The sequence below is a fragment of the Marmota marmota genome, unplaced genomic scaffold (genome assembly GCF_001458135.2).
Source record: "Marmota marmota marmota unplaced genomic scaffold, marMar, whole genome shotgun sequence".
NCBI classification, from domain to species: Eukaryota; Metazoa; Chordata; class Mammalia; order Rodentia; family Sciuridae; genus Marmota; species Marmota marmota.
In genome coordinates, this window is record NW_026000174.1 from 55,717,749 (window position 1) to 55,744,177 (window position 26,429).

General features: G+C 39.7%; 1 protein-coding gene and 2 non-coding genes across 3 annotated transcripts in view; 2 read left to right on the forward strand and 1 right to left on the reverse strand.

The window, feature by feature from the left end:
- Positions 1-26,429, forward strand: part of Cstpp1 (centriolar satellite-associated tubulin polyglutamylase complex regulator 1) — a 173,496-nt gene that overhangs the window by 116,736 nt on the left and 30,331 nt on the right. The gene's annotated exons all lie outside the window — the stretch shown is intronic.
- On the forward strand, positions 5,159-5,231 carry Trnaa-agc. Its single transcript has one exon. It is a non-coding gene; the product is annotated as a tRNA-Ala (tRNA).
- Positions 20,003-20,105, reverse strand: LOC125612230. Its single transcript, XR_007342562.1, has one exon. It is a non-coding gene; the product is annotated as a U6 spliceosomal RNA (small nuclear RNA).

The following is a 26,429-nucleotide window of genomic DNA, read 5'->3' on the forward strand; positions in this document are numbered from 1 at the left end:
TATAGGGAAGATCAGTGGAGTAAAGTAGAAGAACAAGAGGGAGGGAGGAAGGAAGGAAGGAAAGGAGGAAGGAAGGAAGGAAGTTAAAAAATATCTAACTAAAAAAGTTGGTCAAGAAAAAGAAGCATGAGAGCATGCACCCTGAACAGCCAACCACAAGAGACATAAACTGAGTATTGGGCAACAGGTGCTGTGACCAGCAAGAAGTGAAATTAACTTTATGGGATATGAGAATAGAGGCCGGGATGGGGTTGTGGCTCAGCAGTAGAGCACCTGCGTAGCACATACAAGGCCCTGGATTCGACCCTCAGCACCACATAGAAAAGCACAAATAAAATAAAGGTATTGTGTCCAACTACAACTAAAAAATAAATATTAAAAAAAAAGAGAATAGAGGCCATAATGAAGAAAGGTGATTTTTTTTTATTCATTCATTTTTTTTTATTCAACACATACTTATAGAGTACCTGCCTTATGCCAGTTTGTGGTACTGTATACATAGAATTGAACTAAACAAAGTCCCTGACCGCACAGAACTTAACATACAATGATGATCAAACAACACCCACAATAGGAGTTTAGTTGTGAGCACTGTGCTTTCACAGGGAGACAACATAGCGATATGGTAATGAGCAGTAGTTTTTGAGACTTACACATAGGTTTGAGTCCCAGCTGTATACTTCTGCAGTACTAGGGATTGAACCCAGAGCTTCATGCTTGTTTGGCAAGTGCTCTATCACTGAGCTACAACCCCAGCCTTTGTTTTCTTTTGTTTTTTGAGAGAGGGTCTCTTTAAGGTGCCTAGGCTGGCCTCAAATATAGTGATCCTCCTGCCTCAGCCTCCCTAGTAGCTGAGATTACTGGCATGCAGCACTAACCTGACTCAGCTGTATACTTTTTTGTCTGAGTGATGTTGGATAAATTTCTTAACCTCTCAGAACCTGAGTTTTCTCCTGAGTAAAGTCCGGGCAAATAACAGTACTAGCTTCCTAGCCAGGAAAGGGACTCAAATGGTAAAATGTGATAATTGCCTCACATGGTACCTGGCACTCACTAGATTCTTGATAAATATTAATTGTTATTTTCATCTTTATTAACATTGACTAACTGAAGCACGAACCAAATGGTGAAGAATATTTAAAGAACCAGGAGCATTAAAAAAAGTGAAGAAAAAAAAAAAAAGAAACATGACTACTGATTTCAAATATTTGATGACATAACATGTGACTGGGGCTTGCTTATTCTATGTGACTCCAGAAAACAGAGTTAGGTCCAGTGGGTAGAAATTATCAGGAAGACAAAATCACAATGTAGAAAATTTTCTTAACAATTAGAATTGTCCATAAATTGAAAGAGCTGCTTGGGAGGCAATGGATTTTCTGTCATTAGAAGTAATAGATCAGGGCTGGGGTTGTGACTCAGCACTAGAGCGCTTGCCTAGCACATGTGAGGCCCTGGGTTGGATCCTCAACACCACATGAAGATAAATAAAGTGAAGGTTTGTGCACAACTACAACTAAAAAATAAATATTAAAAAAAAAGAAGTGATAGAGCAGATACTAGTCATGCACTATCCAATAGGGTGTCCTGTAGTCCCCTCTGGCTATTGAAATGTAATTATATACAATTATAAAAGCATACCATAGAACAATAGTTAACAAAGGGTGGAAGAAGTGGAAATGGAGAGTTATTATCCATATGGTATAAAGTTACAGTTAGGCAAAGTGAATATGTTCTAGAGATCTGCTCTACAGCATAGTACCTGTAGTCAACGAACCTGTATTATGCACTTTATATATTTTTAAGAGAACAGATCTCATTTTAAGTGCTTTTACCACATACATAAACAAAGTATACAAGGAAATTTTGTGGGGTAATGGATATGTCTGTTATTTTGATCATTATGATGTTTTCTGGAATATTTACATGTGTCCAAGCTCATATTGCACATATTAAATATGCACGGATTTTTGTATGTCAGTTATATCATCTTAAGTCTGATTTTTTAAAGTAAATACAATCAAAATTTCTTAGTTATATTAGGCAAATTTCAAGTGCTCACAAACTGGTATGATTAGTGGCTTCTACCATGTAGGACAGTGCAAAGTAACATTTCCAGCATCACAAAAGTTCTATTGGGCAGTACTTTTCTATTCAATCACTGAACACAGACATTAAGGAGGAAATTCAGACAAAGATGAGGAAAAAAAAAAAAAGAGTTGGTTTAATTAGGTGACTTCTAAAATCCATTCTAAGCTTGAGCTTTATCGATTCTTAAAGATCATATTTTTTAACTGTGTGTAATAGAGAGAGAGTCACTGCTTCACTTCAGGATAAAGGAAGGATAATTCTCACAGAAACAAAACTTGTATCATTTGGAAGTGTTTTTATTTTATCAATTTGACTTAAAAATTGCTTCTTGCCAGGCTGGCACATGCCTGTAATCCCAGTGGCTCAAGAGGCTGAAACAGAAGGATCACAAGTTCAAGGCCAGCCCTAGCAACTTAGCAAGGCTCTAAGCAATTTAGTGAAACCCTGCCTCAAAATAAATAAATGAAAATGGCTGTGGGGTGCAGTTGTAGCTCAGTGGTAGAGCACTTGCCTTGCACATGTAAGGCACTGGGTTTGATCCTCAGCACCACATAAAAATAAATAAATAAAATAAAGGTATTATGTCCATGTACAACTAAAAAAAAATGTTTTTTTAAAGGATGGTGATGTGGCTCAATGGTGAATTGACCCTGGGTTAAATCCCCAATAATCTCCCCACCCTCAAATTGCTTTTTGGCTGAGATTGGAGGCTCACACATGTAATATCAGCAACTTAGGAAACTGAGGCAGGAGGATCACAAGTTTGAGTCTACCCTGAGCAACTTAGCAAGACCCCATCTCAAAATAAAAAATAAAAAGGACTGGGGGGGCTGGGGTTGTGGCTCAGGGGTAGAGCGAGCACTCACCAAACACGTGTGAGGCCCTGGGTTCAATCTTCAATACCACATAAAAATAAATAAATAGAATAAAGGTATTGTGTCCAACTACAACTAAAAAATAAATTTAAAAAAAAAAAAGGACTGGGGATGTAGCTCAGTGGTAGAGCATCTTTGGGTTCAATCCCAGTACCATACACCAAAAAAGAATTGTTTCCTGTCAACTCATCACTCTAATTAGAGAAATATCTAAGGAGAAATGGCCAAGAAGTGACATGACCAAGACAAAGTACATTATATGTTGCATCTTTTTCCCAAACTTTCTTAGGATTTGTTTAGTTTAGCCTGAAGAGCTCTTGTGACACTTAAAAATCACTGAGGGGAAGAAAAGGGGCTGAGCTGGGCCAGTGGCTTAACGGACATGAGGGCTGAGTCTTGTTTCAATTGCTGGTATTGGAGAGGATTTCATCTGTGAACTTTGTTCTCTTGTCCAACTCCAGTTTCTACAGGTTTTCTTTTTGCTTTTCTCTGCAGTCTAAAGAAAAAATACAAATGTGATTATTAGAAATACTAGAGCAGTAAATTGTTTGAGAGACTTGAAACACCCTTTTTTCTTGCCCTTCAAAGCCTTAAATGATACTTGCTTCACTGAAGCTTAATGATCATTAACAGCAGTCCTGCCTGGATGATGTAATATATATTTTGACTTCCAATTGAAAGAAAATCTCTTCCAAACTATTCTTTGAGTCATACAGAATATTTTCTTTTTTAATTTTATGTTCTTGGGTATTATAGCACCTTGTCATCACCTGCTATATACAAAATTCCCATATCTTCCTTGTACCAAAAATGAAGCCTGGAATCTCCACTAACATGTACAAATTCCTAGCCCTTTTCAAATATGTTGTTATTTGCTTATTTTCTGTATTGTGGAGTAATGTCCTGGGGAAACAGAAATAACACAGAAGAGCAGTACTTTTATGGATGATAGTAACATTGCAGACCAGAGCTTTTTGTGTCTCTGTGGCTTCGGTTTAGAATAACTGTAGATTGGCAGGGGCCAAGATGTTTTCAATTTTACTTGGTTAAGTAAAAAACTACATCACAACTAAAGATACCCTGTTTCCTGTTAATTTACAATCAGATACACAAAATGAACTGACTAACAAGAAAACAACTAGCCAGTCTGGGGGGTGGCCAGAGAATCTATACCTTTAATAAGCACTCCAGGTGATTCTGATGAACAGGCAAATTTGGGGAACTGCCCTAGGCTACGTTTTGTAAAAGATTTTTAAAACACATATTTTTATTGTAAAATATATGTAACATAAAATTTGCCATTTTAAAGTGGCATCAAGGACATTCACAATAATGTACAACCATTACCACCCATTTACAGAACCTTTCCTCATCCCAAATTGAAACTCTGTACCCATTAATAGTAACTCTTATTCACCTCTATTCTACTTTTTGGCTCTGTGAACTTACATGTTCTAGGTACCTATTATAAGTGAATACATAATTGATTTTTAACAGAAGTTAAAATTATTAAAATTATTTTTAACAAAAGTTTAATTATTTTCTTGCCTGGAGGCATGCGTCTGGGTGAAGGGAAGCAAGCATTAATTGGGTGCCTTAACAGGAAAAGTCAAGGTCATGTTCCCATTTACTGGATTTATCTTAAGCAATAGAAAACTTTATTTATAAACTTTGGTTTCATGGAATCGTAAAGACTCCTTTATCCTAATTATTTTTATTTTGATCTGTGTGTTCATTTATAGAATTTATTCATTCAAAATGGTTACTGACATTTAGTAGATATTCAGTCTTATTTTCTCATAAAATTTAAAGCATGTTTTTGAAAATTCCTTCTCAATTTTATCATTCTAAGCTGTTTCTGCAATAATAAGGCCTAGCAGAAAAAGAATTACCATCAAAATGGTTAAAAGTTTAAAAGCAGAGGAATTGCTGCTTTTTAGTTTCTTTTCATAGAAAACATCTACTTCTGAACTGGGTACAGTGGCACACACCTGTATCACCAGTACAAGTACAAGAGAATCACAAGTACAAGGTCAACCTAGGCAACTTGGACTCTGTCTTGAAATAAAATAAAACAGAGGCTGGGGAGCTGGGATTGTGGCCCAGTGGTGGAATGCTTGCCTAGCACGTGTGGGGCATTGGATTGATCCTCAACACCTCATAAAAATGAAATAAAGATATTGTGTGCGGGCTGGAGTTGTGGCTCAGTGGTAGAGCGCTTGCCTAGCATGCACGAGGCCCTGGGTTCAATCCCCAGCACCACATAAAAGTAAATAAAATAAATGCATTGTGTCCAGCTACAACTAAAAAATAAATATTAAAAAAAAAGATATTGTGTGTCCACCTACAACTAAAAATAAAATTTTAAACAAAACAGAGGCTAGGGATGTACTCAGTGGTAGAGCACTTATCCAGAATGCATGAGGCCCTGGGTTCAATTCCAACAACAACAACACACACACACACACACACACACATACACACATATACACACACTCACAGAATGTACTAAAAGCCACAACAAATAAGTCATCTGTTACATAATTTAGTACTCGACTATAACCCTCTTAACTTCTTTTATATCTCCTATGTAGCAGGAAGCTTCTTTAGGCCTCATGTACTACTCTGGGGAAAAAGTCTCTATCCTTTCTAGAGCAGGCCTTCAGGCACCTGCCACTTGGCATATAGAACAAAGGAAGTGACTATTTTGTTTATTTTAAAGAATATTCCTTAAACTTTTAAAGCTATCTATCTGTGACATGCTCACCACCTTCCCTGCTTGACTGTAAGTCTGATCCATCACTAACATAGTTTGGCAACACCTAATTATGTTTGTACAAAACTATGGAATAAAAAGCATTACCTGTTATTCACTTAAACCTCTAATCGTAAATCATTTTCTATATCTTTGTCCCTGAGGTTGGACCACAGTATTGTGATAAACCATTGGATGATAGATCTTCCTACCCAATCCTTTTCTCTATTGAAAAAAAAAATGTATTCAGGTTTCTACGTCTCAAATCTCTAAAGGCTATTCTAATTACCTAGGTCTAACCCTGTTTGAACTGAACCCTCTCTGGCACAGATCTACTTTGTAACTTTGAGCAATATTTATATTACATACGTAGCTTTCTATACAATTATTCATTGAACATATAACTTCAGATAATAATGCCACCCTTACCAAAAAGGATTAGTGACTACTTATATCTGGAAGGGAAAATGCCTTCCTATTTTTCCTTCTGAATTTTCCCTTTGGTCCCTGACCCAAACAAAGAAGTGTAGCATCCATGGCTACCAAAAGGAACACTGCCATGCAGCCTTTGAAGGAGTAGAACAAAGCCTTTACCAGTGTGTTTGTAGGATCAGCACCTTGGAAACTTGGGGGCCCCGCTCACACCCTCCTTGGGAAGTCCTTTTCCTAATGTTGCATTCAGGTATACACCAATATGCAGGAAAGATATTCTTCCTTTAACAAGGTTACTTTTCCTCCCAAAGCTGGGAGGAAGGTGGGGAAGGGAAAATGGGAACTGGGTATTCATACTGCAAATGTTTTGAGTACTGCAAATAAAAATGTTTGATAACTACAGTCTTGCTTTTATTGCCTTATTATACTGTTCATTGGAGAAAGTGTTTTCTTCGGCCACCTGACAATGAAAAAGATTTGTCTTTTCCTGACTAGATATATTGGTAGAACAAGATAGTCAGATACTACTGAAATTGACAAATCAGTATTGGAATATGGTAACACATTTCTCCTCACTGCCCTTTCCAATTCATTGATAATTGCTGCAAATAGTACGAATGGGTTTGGGTTAGACTCCCTTTCTCTCCTTATCTATTTCAACTTATATTTTTAGTTTAGTTCCCTTGCTCTGATGTCCAAGACTTTTTCTTTTCTTTTTGTTTTGTTTTGATACTGGGGATTGAACCCAGGGGCCCTTTACCACTGAGCCACATCCCCAAAATTTTTATTTTAAGACAGAGTCTCGCTAAGTTGCTTAAGGCCTTGCTTAGTTGCCGAGGCTGGCTCTGAATTCTCAATCCTCCTGCCTCAGCCTCTGGAGCCACTGGATTACAGACCTGTGCTACCATACCCAGTTTAGACTTTTTCTTTTTTTGGTAGTAGTAGGGATTAAACCCATGGCCTTGCACATGCTAGGCAAATGCTGTACCACTGAATTATACCTCCAGCCCTTATAATTTTATTTTGAGACAGGGTCTTGCTCAGTTGCCCTGACTGGCCTTGAACTTGTGACCCTTCTGTCTCAGCCTCCCAAGTCACTGAGATTATAGGTTTGTGCTACCATATCCAACTGTATCCAGGACTTTAAAGAATTTGCCTCTTCCCCCAATCATTCTTATTTTATAGCATTCAGTAAGATTTTTTTTTTATTTAAAAAATACCTCTTCTATAACATGAGTCACCTTTAAGATTTCCATACCTTGTATCTCTTAGTTTCTATTTTTAGTGCAAAATGATTGTAATTTCATTTTCCTTAAGACAGGTTATGAAGATTTTATTTTTTTGGCCCTACCTCAAATTTATTCACTTTTAAATAAATTTGAGGTAGGGCCAAATTTATTTTTTTTAATTTATTCAAATTTATTCACAGCAAAAGAAATCACTGGCATAGCATTTCTGTATCAGAAGCTAATTGAGTTAAATGTATTACTTTGATATTCCTTTTACTATGTCTTTAGATTGATCTAGGCTGTATATTTCGACTTTGGGTATTCTGAATTAAAGTTAATGCCTTTAATCCCCACTAGTTCATCTGCATCTCTTCAAACAAAGAGGAAATGAACTTCTATTGTAGTGTAAAAGATTTAAGTCCCACATGAGAGCAAATTTATTAGACATGAGATTATTTAATGCTAGGTTTCTAAATAGTATTGCAGAATACCCTTCCCTGAAGTTGTTTTCATTTTTAATAGAATATATACTCATTATGAGGAATGGATTAGGTACAGATCTACTTGAAAGTCTAAGATGACAAGTTAACTCTTAAAATCATTCTTTAGAACAAGTAATTGTATCTTATTCTGTGGGAAGTTTAACACTGATTTAATTGGAGGAATTAAAAGAGCCTGATGCAATTTACAGAAAAAGCCCTCTTAGATAGATTTTTTTATTTAGCTTGCCAAACTCTAATTCCCACTCACTAATGGAGAGTCAGTTTCCATGACTGCTAAATAAAATATGAATTTCTCATATTCCTTGAAGACTATTTGTGGGTCTTGACTTGGGTCTTTGTATTTTCTGAGGAGCACATTCTAGTTTAATGTTTCTCATCCAAATATACAATAATAGTTACATTTACTTTACAAAAGATTGCATTCCTCCCTATTCAAGATTCTGCAAGGCTGGGGTTGTAGCTCAGTGGTAGAGTGCTTGCCTGGCATGTGTGAGGCACTGGGTTCAATTCTCAGCATCACATATAAATAAATAAAATAAAGGTCAGTCAACAACTAGAAAAAATATTCTTTAAAAAAAGATTATTTAAATGGCACTATTTAAGCCATTTGCTTGTAAAACAATAAATTTTAGAACAATAGCCTGAGTTCTCTTTGTCTCTCCCCATCTGTCCAATGCTTAGAGATCTCGCTCAGCACCTTCTTTACCCTTTTTCTGTCATGTGGAGAGAGAAGTTATCTCCAAGGTAGAGAGACCTTTATAAACTCCTCTCTAGCAAGAGTATTATCATCCTAGGTTAAAGTAGGAAACAGAAGACATGAGGTCTAGAAATCCTCAGAGTGACCCTGTGTGACAGATAAAATGTTTGTATGAAGAAACATCACTCCCTGGGACCTACATTAAGCTACCTAATCTTTAATGCCATCATTTCTGTGCTCGTAGGAGGGGAGTAGCAATACCAATCTTCCTCTGGAGTTTGGGAGAAATTTAATGAAATAATGAACTCCGTTCTACTTAATTCTACTCTTACAAGGGAACATATTGTTGACTTTCAGGAGAATGAACTATTTGGGGGTCCCCAAGGGGCCTGAAAAATCTATTACCTCTTCCAGCACTAAAATAGGACTATTGTAAAAAGCTAACCCACTGCCAAAAAGTAAGCCATTTATTCTGTGGATAGATCAGGTCATGTGTGGAAAAAGGATTTTGATCTCTTCTTTGGAGAAACTATCACTAACTAGATAGATACAAAGATATCTTTTTCCTTCTTTCTTAAAAAAAAATCAAAACAGAAGTGTAATTGTGTTTGATGGTTCACTTTGGGAGAATATTAGGTTCAGTCCTGGAACTCATTAAATCAAATGATTTACTGTTTTTTAAGACCTTCTAGAACAGCTGGGTATGATGGCACATGCCTGAAATCCCACTAACTTGGGAGGCTGAGGCAAGAGAATCACAAGTTCAGCCTGAGCAACTTAGAGAGACCCTGTCTCAAAATAAAAAAGTAAAAAGGGATGGGAATGTAGCTCAGTGGTAAGTGTCCCTGGATTCAAGCCCCACTATGAAAAAAAAAAAAACCTTCTAGAATATGCATTCTCAATGGAGACAATATTGCCTCCAAAAGGGTAGAAATTATTCCTTTGGGAGGTAAAACAATGTGTGTGTGTAAGTGTGTGTGTGTGTGTGTGTGTGTGTGTAATTGTGGCTCCCAGTACCAAAAAAAAGTTATATAATATGCCTAGGATATTAAAATTTCACAGTGGAGGAAGACAGCTAGGAAAAGTGTCTAAAAAGGCTCAGGTGGGGGGGTGGAGATAATGGGAAATAAAAAAGGTTGAGAAACATTGCTGTAGTCTATAATAAGAATGTATCCGTCAGTTCCTTTTTCAGACATGTTTGTCCCTAAGCATAGGCAAGCTGCAGATTGTCAGGTCTAATACAGATTGCTATTGATTATTCTTTCATTGTGAGAGGAACTGAGTACATAGAAAACTTGAAAGAAGATGAAATTTTACCCTAAGGGGTAATGGTTTCAGGCAAACAACTTAAACGTAAAATCTGCCTGTTAGAACCAAAACTTTGTACTTAAATAAAATGTGGTTAAATCTTTAAGGTAAGAGTTTTCTTTTTTCTCCTGCCTTTTTAGCCTTACAGAAAGGCACATCAAGAATAGGAATGATCTTCAAAGAGCTTCACAGAAGAAGCCAGATTGGGAGAACAAAGAAGGTGTGGTCCCCAAAGGCAGGACAGGAATAATTGTCTAAGTAGTAATATTAAGTATGAAGCTTCCATGAGAATTGGTGGGAATTGACATTTAAGAATTTAAAGAAATGTTGAGGGCTGGGGATGTGGCTCAGTGGTAGAAGTACTTGCCTAGCATGCACAGGGTCCTAGGTTCCATTCCCAGAACTGCAAAAGCAAAACAAAAACATATACCTAAATGTGCAGTTTGTTGTTGCCAGTATTAGTAAACATTTATTTATCAAAGTAGTTTCCATTCCGTCCCCATCCTATGTGTTCTCTTAGCAGCCTCGAAACCATAGAATAGCAGTACTAAAACAGACATTCTCTCCAGCCTCTGGACCTTTCCTTGCAGCTTACTCATCCTGTTCTTTGATGTACATAACCATAATTTGGAGGAAAGAGTAACACCGATGATTTCTTCCTGCTTTCCCATGTCACAGTGAGGCTCAGGACAATGAGTATTCTTTCTCCAAGCAAAGCATTTGCTAAGCATTGCTATGGGCATTGAACTGCCTTATGGAAACTCACTCCATCCCCTGCCTAGGGAGCTCTTTAGATCAAATAAGAAAATGGAATGAATGCTAGAGAGGCCTTCAAGCTCCCTGTCACCCACCCATCTCCATCCCTCTCCCCAATTCCAAAATTTAACACATTGTCCTTTTCATGGTTCCTCCCTTCAGCTTCTTTTTGTTACCCACTGGGCGGGTGTATCCAGCCTCTGTCACACGGGGCCCAGCAGCTGGGCTCCTCTCTCCTGGTTGCATTGCCGACATTCTTTTCACATCATTTTGTCCTCTCTGCTGCATTCCCTCCATTTGGCTTTATTCCCTCTGTTCAAACTTCTGTTTCAAGGGACAGGAGTTTGCCAAGGAGATGCTGGCAGAGAGAATCCAGTTCCCTCTTTTCTATCTGAAGAGCCCAGTGTCACTTATTAGCATATGAGAAGAATGGTTGTAAATAAACATCAAATGAGGTTAACGAGCTACAGCTCATCAATATTAATGAAGTCCACCTCTCAGCCTTGAAGTGAGGTACCAATGGCTCTAATCACAAGAAGTAGTTTCATAAGGCCCCAATTACAGGACAAGAAGGGTCAGATTCAGCCTGTTGGAATGTTTGTCATTTCAAGACCCTAGGAATGCTGCAGAGAAAGGCTGTCTGATATCAGATCTGTGCTTGTGAGCTCCTCCTTTATTCAGATTACATCTGTTTGTCTCAACAGGTGGAAACCTAAAGGAGCAAGGATATGTCCACTAAGCCAGAATCTGGGGTGGGAATATTCCAGGTCAGTATAGTTCCCAAATAAAAAATGAAGTCCCCAGAGTACCAGAATTCAATTTCTTACCACCTTTGATCAATAACCCCATGAAACCCAAATTTTTGTTTCCAAATCACTGAAAGAAGATCTGGATACCTTCTAAGCCCAGCTTAATAAAGAAACTTCCATTTCATGTAGCTCAGGTGCTAACCACCAGTTAGATTCCCATGCCTGTATCTAGAGCTGTCATAGAGTATAAGTATAGTCATCATTTATTGAGCACTTACTGCATCCCAGGAACTGTACTTAACAGTTTTGATATGTTATGTGCCCCTCACAGTAACCTCATGGGGTTTTCCCACTTTATAGATGAGGAAACTCAGAGATTTTTCTGTAAAGTGTCTAAGAATACACAAGTGGCAGAGGAGGAACTCAGATCTAGATCTGTTGGACCATAGAGCCCATGCTCTTAGTCACCACCCTCCATGGTGTCTCAATCAGTGACATAAAGTATGCAAGCTTTTATGCTGCTCCTTCCTGCACATCCTTCTCCAGTTGAAGAGACTAAATACAAAGTTGCTCCCTGAAAGTAGAATCAAAGCACCTTTTGGAAATTATTTTTTGAAAGGAAACATATTAAGTGTGCTTTTCTATGTATATAAGTTTAGGGTCAGAATCAATGTGCTTTAAGAGTGTACATGCGCGCGTGTGTGTATGTGTGTGTGTGTGTGTGTGTTGGGTAGCCTCAATGCTGATTTATGCATCTTGTCACACTAGTTCCTTTTAAAAGCAGACACCTTCTATGAGGCAGTGACCATGGAATCCAGAGAAGCCACCTGGCTCCTATGACTGACCTCAGCCTATGATACTAGCCCAAATTACACTATTTCAACAATTGAACCCCTAGTTTATTACTAAAAGTTCATGCTCTCCACCTCTTATCTATGATTTCCTTCAAGGTGGGAAGGAGAACCTGATGCTTCATCAAGTGATTGTTATCCAAAAGCCACACCTGATAATTTTAAAGACAACTCATAGTGAAAGGATCTGAGGGTGAAACAGCCATTTTGTTGTCTGCTTTCCTCTTTGAAAACCCAGGGACCTTGTTAATTTCTATTTCAGCAAAATGCCCAGCAATGTTTCCACAGAATGGCACCCAAAGCCCACCCATGCAGGAGCCTTTCCTGCCACCAAGGTAACCAAGAGTAGGAAGCAATTGAAACTGGGCCTTCCTTTCCCAGGCCTGTGACTGTCAACTTGGCTCAGAAAGAAGCAGACTGATGACTTTGTCTCCTCACCCAGTCACACTACCACACAGTTCTCATTTGAGCCTGGTCACATGGCTATGCCTTCTTATGGCCAAACAAGGATAGGCTGTTTCCATTCTTTGCACTCTGGATTTAGCCTGGACATCCTGAGATGAAACCCATCAGGACCCCCAAACCTTGAAGCTTTTCCAGGGACAAATTGCATGCAGTGGTAAAAGGAGGAGCTGAGTTGAGCAGTGGAATAGTGGATGGTGTGCAGTCGGGATGTTTGCAAGAGCCAAGGGGTTAGTTCATTGCTGCTTTGTATACTCAGGCACACCAGAAAACTCAGATTAATAGGCTGTTTATTCTTCAGCATGTTCCTTGAATCAAAGGCTCTGGATGGTATTATTAAAGAGTGTTTGTGAGAGCGCCCTGGAACACTCCTCCTGGGCTCTGCTCACTGAAGAGGAACCATTGAGGCCTTTCATTTCCTGGGCAGCATCCCTCTCGCTCATTGCTCACTCTAATATAAAGGTCTGCAGAACCTTTGTTAAAAACAGAGTCTTTTGTTCTGTCTTTATGAGGTCCCATTACCTACAGCACCTTGGTCCGTTGCACTCTAATTATTTAATGTTCTTGTCTTCGAGCTACCTGAAACTAATGAATGCAGTACACTCTGTCTCAGGGAGTTGTTTTGTTTTATTTATTTATTTAATTTTTTGTATGTTGGCTCTATTTGGCACCAGTTCCCTCTTTAGGCAGTATTGTTCATTTTTAAATGGTTGTTTAAAATGAATTTTTCCAGGAGGGGAGGAAACATCCCCCTGAACCCTACTTTGTGAAGCAAACAAACATATGCATTTTGTTATTGAAAGATTTTCCTCAGATATAATGAAGTTTCTTCAGACCTTGCAAGTGAAGTATGTTGAATCATGAGAAAAATGTTGAATTAGTAAGTGCTTCCTCCACTACCACCCACTGTAGTAGAGATTTCTATAGGAGAAGGTGGCCAAAAGAATTAGGAGGGTGATGACTTCTCCACAGTCTCTCCCAATGCCCCTTCAGCAGCAGCATGCTAGCATATGAGTGGTCAATGTTCCTGCTCCCTCTGGTGTTTATACTTTTCCCGTGGCCTACAAAATATTGTCTTTCAGGTCTTCTAAAACTTCTCATATGCATGCACTCACACACGTGTAACATATCCCTCCAGAATATTGCAAAGGAGTCAGAGGTCACTCATTACTGTAGTCAGTGCAGGCACTCACCACAGGATAGATATGCATACGTATCAAACAAACCCAGTATAAGTGATAAGCTATAGTTTTGAATCTGGAGCAATCCTTAATTGTCACAGCCAGAGGCCAGAAATTGAAATTGGTTCATATATCTGGGATGAGAACACTAGAAACTATCTGGCATCCTGTAGCCCCAGGTTCCACCAGGGAGGTGCACCTTAGAGCAGTGGGAGTCCAAAAGATGCTGTCGCCTCGCTTCCCTCCAAAACCAGCACAGCTGTTTGGATGAAGACAATTTGCCATATATACACTGAGACTAAGATGTATACACACAGCCTGGCGTCACGCCTGATTCCTTCGGTGAAGTCCATCTGTTTATCCAGTTCCAAATCCCACAAGGCGGTCACCAAAAAGTAAATAGTGAGAAGGGACAGAGTTTTTTTTCTTTCTTTTTTGATAAACATGTTCCAATGAACAAAACAGATTTTGCAAACACATTCCATCCAGTAAATCTTACCCTCACAGCTGTGTGAGGAGGGGTTGGAGGAGAGAAGGATGGGGCGTGGGAGGGACTTGGGACTTGATTAGGAGAATTAGAAAGCTCATTTATCCACAAGACAATGGCACTTCACTTCTATCCACGTCTTGTAGGATGGAAATTTGCTTCTGTCCATCGTTCTAACCCCTCCTTCCAAACCTAGGATTTGTGATACGCTCACCAAAGATAAGACCTGGCTGCAGATATCAGCTTCTCTAGCAGAAACGTTCACTTACCCAAACTCGGCTCCAAACACAAAGAAACAATAGGAGATGGAAATGCTCATTACCTTGATTCCGTAGAAGCCAATGTGTAATGACACACCGTATACATGTATTGAATCATCACACTGGACTCCATAAATATGTACAATTATTATGTGTCTTCAGAGAAAGGATATGTCCTGCACCCTTTTCCTCTCTACTGACCCTGATCTCAGCCACTCCAGCTGTAATGAACGGCCCTCCATTCAGACAATGAAGTGTTGCCCCAGAGCACCCCATCCAGCCTGTCTCTGCTTCACATCCTCCCCTTTGACTAGGAGAATGAGGGACTGAGCTCAGATCAAGAACTTGGATTCTGAAGATCCGGGACAAGCACAAGAAATTGACCTTTTGCCTCAGAGGCGGCTGGATGTTTGTGTGTGTCTGTTCGATGTCGAATTGGCTCACTGAACCATTCAGGAGTTGTTTTTTAAAAATGTTCTCCTCTCTCCTCATTTGCGGGTCAGATGCTTTGGATAATCCGGTGGAATTCTCTCTGCTTCACTGCTGGCCACTGTCAGACACAGAGTGCTAAATCCTGTCAGTCGGTGACTTGAAATGATGATGTGTGAAACAGTGCTGCGATTTGGACATCCTGCGCTCCGTTCACACAGACTACTTTGCCAATTAACCATGGCAGTGAAAGGTGGCAGTGTCGGGGAAGGGTAGTTTCTACAGCCCTTACCTTATCTTTATTCTGGGAACAGCTACCTGCCCATGTCCCCACCCTCCCCCATGGCAGAATGTCTCTTCCGCAATAAGTGAGTCCCTGGATTCTGTTTCATTCAATACTGCTCCTTTCCCAGGCCTCATAGGGCAATTTCTTTAACATATTGCGACTTACCAGAGACAGAGAAATAGCATTTGTGTGCAGAATAGGGAAGAAAACACTTGCTGCTGGCTCCTGTCTCAGGGTCTTTGCCCTTGCTGATCCCTGTCTTGCTGAATTGCGGGGTTGGCTCCTCTCATCTGGTCAGTTCTCACCTCCAGTGATACCTTCTCAAAGAGGTTGTCCTCCACTGTGCCATCAAATATTGTCCTACCCATGATCACTCTGTCTTACCACTCTCTTTTACTTAACTCATTGCCCTTATCGCCTTCTGAAAGTATTTTATTTGCCTACTTATTTATTGTCTATCTCCCCTGGCTTCACATTCACCCACTAGAATGTAAGTACCATGAAAATGGGGATTTTTGTCTGTCTTATCTCTGGCTCTTTCCCCAGAACCTAGCATAGTCTCTGGCACACAGTTCATACTCAATAAATAGGTAAGAACTCAGCAATGGCCAGCACAGTGGCACACACCTGGAATTTCTGTGACTTGGGAGACCGAGGCAGAATTGCAAGTTCAAAGCCAGCCTCAACAATTTAGTGAAACCATCTTAAAATAGAAAATAAAGGGCTGGAGATATAGCTCAGTGGTAGAGTACCCCTGGGTTCAATCCCCAGGACCACAGAAATAAAAGGGGAAAAAAAGCAATGAAGAACTCTACAGCAAATATACACGGTTACTGTGAGGAAATGGTAAAGGCAGAGGGACAATTGTTGGAGGAATGGATGAAATACAAATTTTCATATGCTGATTTTAATAATAGTTTTAATTACAAATAAAATGTGTTGCGCGGATGGTCCCATGCATTCAGTTGCTCTGCATTGCTTCTAACTCACACTAAACTGCTCCCTCTTGAGTAGGTTAAGTCAGGGTCATGGAGACCAAGTACTACAGACATTCTTGCCAAGCTGGCATAATTAAGGCCACAAAGGTTGCCCACTTCCAATTTCCACTGGATAGTGTCTGGCTTTGCTTTCCATAGGGCAGGAGCCAGAAGAAGCTGGCACAATTTAAAGCAGTTTAAAGCCTGGCCTGGGTATCTCCATCCAGCCTTTATTATGACCTTGCCTGCCTCCAGCTACCAAAGAAACCACATTCCTGTGTGCAGGTGGGGGGCCCACAGCACCTTCTGTCGGGAAAGCCACAGAGGGCGGGTGGAGGGTGCCTTAGCCAAGGTGCCATACTGTGAGACAGTATGGCCAAAGGAAAACTTCCTTTTAGTCTGGCAGACACAGGGCACTCATCTCCTCTGAAGTCCTTCACCTAAATGAGAAGTATTCGCTTCTCAGAAGTTACCTTTGTCTTGTTAGGGCAAGACCAGTGCCTAGTGTCAAGAGACAGAGATTAAAGATTAAAGAGCCTCCACAAGGGAAAGGGATAGTTTTGCCTGAATCTCTTAATTTGTTTTTTCCCCCATACAAGTGCTTTCATGTTGTGGGTTCCCTGGCTTACTCCCCAGCAGTTTGTAGTCATTATTATCATGACTTTGTGGTCTCATTGATATTAGGATGGGTTTCAATAGCTGTAGGGGACGCTTCCACGCTCCACTGCTTTTTCTTGTACATGGCCAACAACTCTTCTGTTGGTTTCAGCCTTTAGCCAAGCCCACTCCACTCCACGCCCATCTCTTGCCCTGTCTTTTATTGATACTGTGTTGACTTTGCATGCCTCTGTTAGTTCAGTTTTCTGAGCACCTGCGGAGAATTAACCATCTCTCCTTGCTGCTGGGGATCACCCAGGCCTTTGATCTTTTTGATTTCTGTACTTTGGGAAATGTTGAAGGACTCTCTAACCCCACCAAGGTACACAAAAGGTGCTGTAGTCCCTGCAGCCTGGCCTTCTAAACTATCTCTGCTTAGAGACCAGCAGATATTCAATAAATACAGACACATGTAGGTACTATTTGTTAAATGTTTACCATGTTCCATATACTGTGAATGAGTCTCATTTAACCTTCACTCGTTGGACTAAAAGGACATGCGTGAACTGCCCCAGTCATTTCTCTGACCCTCTCATTCCTTTCCCCCTTATTTTCTTGGCTTCAGCCACACAAGCTTCCTGCCTGTTCTTCCTGTCTATAGGTGCACTACCTCCTGAAGGCGTTTGCAGCCGCTGTTCCCTCCACCTGATCTTCCTCAGATGTCTGTATTGTTTACTCCTTAACTTCCTTCCAATTTTTGCTTAGGTATTAACCTTCTCTATGAAACCTACCTAGACCACTCTATATAAAATTGTACTACCATTCCCGCCTCACACACCCTAGCCAGCTTGCTCTGTTCTACTTTTTTCCATTATACTTACTATATGTACTTGTTTATTTATTACCTGTCTTCCCCACTGTAAGATAAGCTCTATCAGGGCAAGGAGCTTGCCTATTCGTTCCCAAATATATCCTAAGCCTAAAAATCAAGATCTGGCACATAGTAGATATTTCATAATATCTATTGAATTAATGAATTTTGTCCCTCTTAAAATCCTGTGAGAGCCAGATGCAGTGAAGCATGACTATAATCCCAGCTACTCAGGAGGCTGAAGTAGGAAGATTGCAAGTTCAAGGCCAACCTGGGCAATTTAATGATAATAAAAAGAGCTGAGGTTGTAGCTCATTAGTAGAGCATTTGTCTAGCATGTTCAGTTCCCATTACTACAAAAAAATTACAATAGGGCTGGGGTTGTGGCTCTGTGGGAGAGCACTTTCCTAACATGTGGAGGCACTGGATTTGATTCTCAGCACTGCATATAAATAAAGGTCCATTGACAACTAAAAGAAAAAAATTTTAAAACAAAAATAAATGGGCTGGAGTTGTGGCTCAGCAATACAGTGCTCACCTAGCACACGCAAGGCACTGAGTTTGATCCTCAGCACCACGTAAAAATAAATAAATAAAATAAAGGTATTGTGTCCAACTACAACTAGAATATAAATATTTGAAACAATATGGGGCTGGGATTGTGGCTCAGTGGTACAGCGCTCACCTAGTATGCGCGGGGCCCTGGGTTCGATCCTCAGCACCACATAAAAATAAATAAATAAATGGAATAAAGGTATTGTGTCCAACTACAACTAAAAAAATAAATATATAAAAAAGAAAAAATATGAATAATAAAGCTGTGAGGTAATTACTTCTCTTATCTCATTTTAAAGATGAGGAAATTGAAGCTCAAAGATTTAAGAAACAATCTTGCCCCAGATTATTCATTTTGTTAGTACTGGAGCTGGAACATGAATCCAGGATTGACTAACTCCAAAAAGTACACTTTCAACTACAAGGCCAATCCTGACTCACAGAAACTATCCGTTTAAATGCAGATTCTCACATTATAACCCCAAGGATTCTGCTTCTGCTTCTATAGGTTTGGGATGCAGATAATCCATGAAGCATACTTTGAGATGCATTAGGATATACTACATTGCCTTTAAGGGTTTGGCATCTACATAGTAAGGCACAGATGAAATTCACTGGACATTTTAGACTACTTTGTACCAGTCCCCGTGATATATAAAGGCAAGTGATTGCAGGTCCCTACCTCAAAACTTGGTCTAGTAGGACCTTGGAACCCTGCCTTGATTCTGCCAGACTGTCTCCTTTGACAAGCTCCATACTTTTTAGGCTTTAATTTCTTCATCTAAAATGGAAATAATCATCAATCAATTGCTTGAGATCTTCAAAGGCCAGATCTATGATGTTGTGATTCCCAGGCCTCTTTTTAAGTTGTGAAGTCACAAAATAGACTAACTTCCAATGCTGAGAACAGTGATGGGGTGGTGATGGGGCAGACAGATGACAAGTCAGTCAATAATTCAACCATCAGTAAGTAGAGGAATACTTAAAATCACATGCTTTGGATTCAAGCAGACCCATGAGTCAAAGTCTCAATGTGCTGCTTACTAGTTATGTAAATTACTTCACTTTCCTTGTCTGCAACTAAAACAAGAATGCTTATCTTACAGGACTGCTTTGAGGGAACAGATAAGAGTCATGATGCACAGCATTTTGTTTGTTTGTTCTCTCTTTCTTTCTGCAGGAAATCCCATGTGTAAACCCCGGGTCTTGCACCTGCTAGGCAACTGCTCTACCACTGAGCTACATCCGCAGCTCTAATAGGCAGCACTTAGTAAAGTAGCTTAAAAACAGATAACACACCCACAAGGCAGTATATAAGCAGTGATAAGTGAATAGTTTAGAGCCAGTAAATATAGAGAGACTGGAGAATTTTACAGCCTACTGTAAAATTAATTTGGATACTAATTTTTCCTGCTGTTTTTAATATAATTTACAAATCTGACTTTGTAAATTTGAAATCTTTTAAATATACATACAATAGCATTCCTTGCTTTCTTATATAATTTAACTTATCTTGGCATCTAAACATCATCTTTATAATCTTAATTATTTTACTATGCTGGAAGACATTGTTATCCACTGAAGTGTTCCCTAAATGCATCCAGATTGTATTTTCAACATTCCCTACTGCCTCTGTTCTATATTTTTTCTTTTTAATATTGAACACTTTACAAATTTGCATATTATCCTTGTACAGGAGCCATGCTAATCTCTGTATGTTCCAATTTTAGTGTATGTGCTGCTAAAGCAAACACTGCATCTCTGTTCTGTAATTCTATTAATGCCTGTTTCTCACTGCTGTCCTTGCACCTGTCTTTTACAGTTCCTTTTCCTCTCCCAGTTTACTTTGTCTGCGCTGTATGGAGTATTGGGAAACAAGATGTCCAAGCCTTTTAAAACTATGAGTGTCATCAGCTTTTTTTTTTAAATATTTGTAGATGGACACAATGCAGTTGTAGATGGACACAATATTTTTATTTTATTTATTTTTATGAGGTGCTGAGGATCAAACCCAGTGCCTCATACATTCGAGGCAAGCACTCTGTCACTAAGCCACAATCCCAGCCCTGCCATATCAGCTTTGTGTGTGAACTTTGTGACACTCTTTTGCCTAGAGAGTTATTGGAATTTAAGTATTTGAGATTGGGCTGGGGATGTGGCTCAAGTGGTAGCGCGCTCGCCTGGCACGCGTGCGGCCCGGGTTCGATCCTCAGCACCACATACAAACAAAGATGTTGTGCCTGCCGAAAACTAAAAAAAAAATAAATATTAAAATTCTCCCTCAAAAAAAAAAAAAAGTATTTGAGATTGCCTGCATCAGTTTGAAATGGACTAGATATTACTGTTTACAGTGCAGAAACCCGGAAAAAAACCATTTTCATTGTTCTCAACTTCCTTGGAAGTTAGTTCATTTTTGTGACTTCACAACTTAAAAGAGCCTTGGGAATCACAGGCCTTTGCTCTCAGTAAATAATTGATTATCATCTCCATTGTGCTGATGAAGGAACTAAGTCCTGAAGAGTAAGTAGCCTGCTCAAGTGAGGTGGACTGGCAGAGGTCAAGGCAGGATTTCAAGTCTCCTGTGCCTTCCCTTCTGCTCAATCACACCGTTCCCAAGTATAAACAATTGTGTTAAGCTGTGGAAAAGAAGGGAAACCAGCCATAAATATGGCTAAAGATTAGAAAAATTGAATCCATGGGGAATATGGTAACTGTCCGTTCCTGAGCCCTGACTTGGTAAGTGTTTTTCCTCTCACTTCTTTCTTCATTTGGAAGGGTGTGCTGCCTGACTGTACCACCTGAGCCTGACCAGTACTTAAGGGAGGACCAAAGGACATCATGTTAAGATCCAAAAGCATATAAAGCATTCTAAAAGATGATCATCAACTTTGGACCTCTTTTCATTATGGACAAAACAGGTATAGGAGAAAAATCTAAATGACATTCAGGTTACTTAGAGAGGGAAGATAAAGCCATTGAGAATGAAGGACATGAAAACAGGTTTCTGAAGGAAAATGAAGACTTAATCTCTCTAGATGGTGTTCTTTCTCTCTCACTCCTTCATTCCCCCTCCTTTCCTTACTCCCCACCCCCACCCCCCTTTCTTTCCTTCCTTCCTTTCCTTTTAAGACAGCTTCATTGAATTATTATTTAGATATCATAAATTTGAATAGCTTTATTCTTCTGATTTCAAGGAAGTACACATTGTTTGTAGTTCCCAAACCCAAAGTTAAGCACCATTGTTAAAATTTAGGTACATTCCATTCTTTTTCCTATACAAATTTATATTCTCTGTCTCTGTCTCTCTATCAGCAAAGATGACATCATACTCTATAACAATTTTCTGTTTATATCATAAAGTCATCTGTTTTATTTTTGTCTTAAACTAGTTTAGTCAGATTCATTAAATCTTTATTGTGAAGGCTTCCTTTCACCTGGGGTTGAAAATTTAGAGGCCTATGGTGGCCAGGCAGGTACGTAAGAAGCACAGGTGTCATTCAGCGGTAAACTGGCAAGGGCATCTTCCTCCTAGCTCCAGTTGTTTGCAGGAGTGCTGGGCAAGTACTGCCATGTCTTTTGGTTCTTACAAAAAAAGACCCCTGAAATGTAAATTGTATTGTGGGAAATATCCCAATTATTTAATGTTTTGGCCCTGATTTTTAAAAACCAAACAAGACTAAAGTTCAAGCTGAACAAAACCTATCCACCAACCATATTCTCTGTCCCAGACAACTGCTAAGAGCTTCACAAGCATTATCTCACTCTTCAGAGCATCTGCATTCTTAAAACATTTATTAAGAAGTAGCAATCAGGGCTGGGGATATAGCTCGGTTGGTGGAGTGCTTGCTTTGTATGCACAGGGCCCTGGGTTTAATCCCCAGCACCATAAAAAAGAACTAGCAATCAATAAAAAAAAAGTCAAGGGCTGGGGTTGTGGCTCAGTAGCACGTGCGAGGCCCTGAGTTCGAACCTCAGCACCATATAAAAATGAATGAATAAATAAATAAAATAAAGGTATTGTGTCCAATGTAACTAAAAAAATTTTAAAAAGTCAAAATCTTTGCCCTCTTAGATCTTGCATTCTAGTGTGGAGACAGGTAATACAATTAGTATCGCTTGTATCTGGAATATTCCCCAAAGGCCAATGTGTTGAAGACTTGGTCCTCAGACCCTAGTGCTGTGGAGAAGTAATGAACTCTTTGGGAGGTGAAGTCTAGTAGAAGGAAGTTAGCCCACTAAGGCATGTCTTTAAAGGGGATATTAGAATTTTGTTTTCTTCCCCTCTGTCTTTCCTTCCTGGCCACCATGAGATGAACAGTCCTCCTCCATCATGTGCTCCCACCATGATGACTGTGCCATCACAGGTCCAAAGCTGCAAGGTCAAATGACCATGGACTGATACCTCTGAAACTGTGAGCCAAAATGATTCTCTTTTCTTATCAAATTGATTATCTCATGTATTTGTTATAGAAAGCTAACACAATTAAAAGTATGCAGTGGATTATACAATAAGTGATATGCACGAAAATGAGAAAGGAGGAAGAGAGTCGTGTTAGACACCACGGTCAGGGAATCTTTCCTTATAAGATGGCAATTGAACAGAGACCTGAAGGAGGCAAGAGGTATACTGTTATCTAGAGGCAGAGGGGACAGTAGGTGCAAAAGACTGAGGCCAGGGGCTGGGGTGTAGCTCAGGGAAGGAACACTTGGATAGTATACACAAGATCCTGGGCTCCATCCCCAGCACCACAAAACAAACAAACTTAAGGCAAGAGCATGTTCAAGGAATAGCAAAGCTGGAATATTCTGGGCAAGGGGTAAATAGAAGGAGATGCAACCAAGGCAATGGAAGGGCCCCCATTGAGTAGTGTCTGGAAGGGAATGATTTATGACATTTTACATATGAAAAAAAAATTAGTTCAAAGAAGTTTGCCCAAGTTCACATAGCTGGGAAGTAGTAGAGGCTTCCTCTGCCCACCTCCCCTGACACTGGGGATTGAACCCAGTGGCACTCTACCACCAAGCTACATCATGTGCCCTTATAATTTTATTTTGAGCCAGGGCCTCTCTAAGTTGCCCAGGCTGGCTTCAAACATGATCATCCTGCCTCCACCTCAGAAATCCCTGGTGGTATGCAGCAGAAACATTTTGAATGCAGGCCTATCTTAATTTCAAGTCCTATGTTCTTGTCTTCCCTGTGATGCTATACTGGAAGCATTAGTGGGCTTCACAGCATTTCCAGTCTTCTAGAAAATTACATGCTACATGGATTCAAATTATTCTCTTCCTGGTCTACATGCTGCTGCCTCGACCACAGAAGCACAGTTGACGAATCATAGAATGTTAGACCCAAAGAACCTGGGGGATAATTGAGATAAAAGATTTTGGTCATTTAAAAAATAATGGTGTTTTCTCTCACTCCCCCACCCATCTCTTTTTTTCTGGTACTGGGGATGGAACCCAGGGCCTCAAATGTGCAAGGGCCATATCACTGAGTTACCCCCCAAATCCTGGTCTTGCTCTTTGAAGACACTTTGATGTCTTCTTTCTGCTCATACTTTTGCTTTATTTTCTTAAGTTTTAAAATAGATTATACCTGAACTTGACAAAATTCAGAAGGTCAAAGGGCACACAATCTTGCATCCTTTAAAATATATTTTACTTAGCTAATCAGTTCTGATCATTATATGTGAAGCATGACAGAGGAAGAAACTGAGGCACAAAGAGTTATTACCCAGTTGAAAGTCATTCATCGGTGATGAAACCAGGTACCAGATCCAGACCCCAATGAGGAGACCAGAATTTGTCTTTTAGAATATTTGTATATAAAAGAAATCGGGTGGGTTCATCCTTTGATGCCACTGAGGCCTTTTTTATCTTTTTCATTTTCTTTTTTGTATGCCTGCCAGTCCCAGTGAAAGATAAGGATCAGGGCCTCAGAAATTCTGTGTTATATCCCAGGAAGAACAACACTACCATTTGGTTCACATTTTTATTAAAATAAGATGAGTGATGCACTCACATTCCAGGCAAAGGATCCTTTACCAGGAAAACCATACTTTGAAAAACAAAGCTGATGATTTTAAGGAGCAGTAACTGCTAACATCAGTTTCCTTTCCCATCCAGTCCCCAAGCGTCAGACTCGTCCCCGTCTGCTGCCTCTCCTCTTACCCACACATGCACATATAATTATAGACATGGTACACTGCCTATGCCCACAAGAGTCAGGAAACAGCAAGAAAGACAAAGGTGGATTCATCTAAAGAGATGTATGTATTTATCTGTATCCAGCCCTCTTCTTACTTCTTGCTGTTTCTGGTTCTGAAGTCTGTTTTTTAGTGGATGGGTATCCATAAATCCATCATCATTGGTGGAAGTTAGTGGATTCTGACGAGGGGACAGGCTGCACTCTTTATAAATCCGCCTACATGCTGGCAGTAGCCCTCTCCTACTTGCACACCCCTCGGGAACCAGAGAACTTAGGTGGTTGTCTTTTTATTTTTAGTCTGTCTTGGTTCAACTCGCCCTCAGTGAGTAACCCTACTAGCCATTGCTTCTGTTTATGTTTATTTGGAAAAGAAGGAAACTGCATTTTAAGCAAATCAAATACATAATCTGGCCCACTTCTTGTTTACTCTGTGGCTGTTTTAGACAGTGGAAAACTTAGAGAAATAACTTTTTATTAGTTTTTGTTTTCTGTGGTTTGCTTTCTTAAGCCCCCATCAGACAATTTTGCTGATAGCTTATAAAATTCCATCCTGTTGAACTGGTCTTAAATTGGAAAGGAAAAGATAGTTGAAAGTGTGTAGGGGCGTGTGTGTATATTAAATAGACTTTTCTCTTGCTAATCTGTGTCTAATCCTATAAAATGGCAGACATAGGCTTATCATGGCTTGAAGCGTTTATTAATTTTGCTATTCTCTGTTTTGTTATAGGTATTAGTAGCAGGCCACTTAAAATAGAAAAGTTCTGTCAATTTGTTTGGGGTGGGTGGGCAGCAAGAAAGCTGGGAGACAGACTTCATCTGACCCTGTAACCAGCCTTCAAGAAAGATGATAGAGATAAAATCACTGGTAGCAGATTTAAATGTTAACAAAAATAATAGCTGAAGCTAATATTTCTGAATTCTCATTGTGGGACTTCACTGTGACTACATATTTTTTATCCATAAAATAAATAAAAGCAAGCTGAGTTCCCATGGACTTATGACCAAAGAGAAAAGGACATCATAGAGTTCCTGCCTCTGTTGTAGGAAGAGGCCTTGCCCTGGGCTGAAAAGGCTTGATTTGATTCTGTCACTACCGCTTGGTGATTCTGTCCCTTACTGAGGTTCATTTTCCTTGTCTATAAAAATGGGAGGTAGGGGGAGCTGGGTATGTGGTTTGCCTAACACAGGCAAGCCCTCGATTCAATCCCTAGCTCTGAAAAAAGAGGTAAGGCTTGATGCCATTATCCTGTCCTTGCCTCACAAGGTGCTTATGGGAATTAAAAGTGATCATGCGTGCAAATATGGTTTGCACAATTATACAGTCTCTCTACAAATAAGAGCCACTAGCACTATTAAAAGTGGGGTGACAGGGCTGGGACATAACTCAGTTGGTAGAGTGCTTGCCTCGAATGCACAAAGCCCTGGGTTCAATCCTCAGCTCTCCAGCACCACATACAAAAAAAGTAGGGTGACAGAGAGTTGGCAGTACATTGGTGATCAAGGAAAATGGTGTGCACCTGCCTCAGGCAGGAAGTCTATTACTCATCAATAAAGAACAAAGGCATGATAAAATAATCATGAGATAAGGAGTGAGGTTGGTTCAGCCACCCACTGGCCTGGGCTGATGGGAACTTCCATGAACTGTGCCTTTTGTGAGCAGGTGCCATCCCACCTGTTTGCCACGAAAGTAGAAAAAGAGTAACAGAGCAGGTATTACTCATTGACTGTTTCCCTGTGCTGTAATCAAGTACTTTGATTATCATCTCTCTCTCTCTCTTTTTTTTTTTTTTTGTAATCAACTCTTAATTTTCTTGAAAACTCTTAGTACTATCATTATTCATACTACTAATAGCATTTATAGCACTGTTAT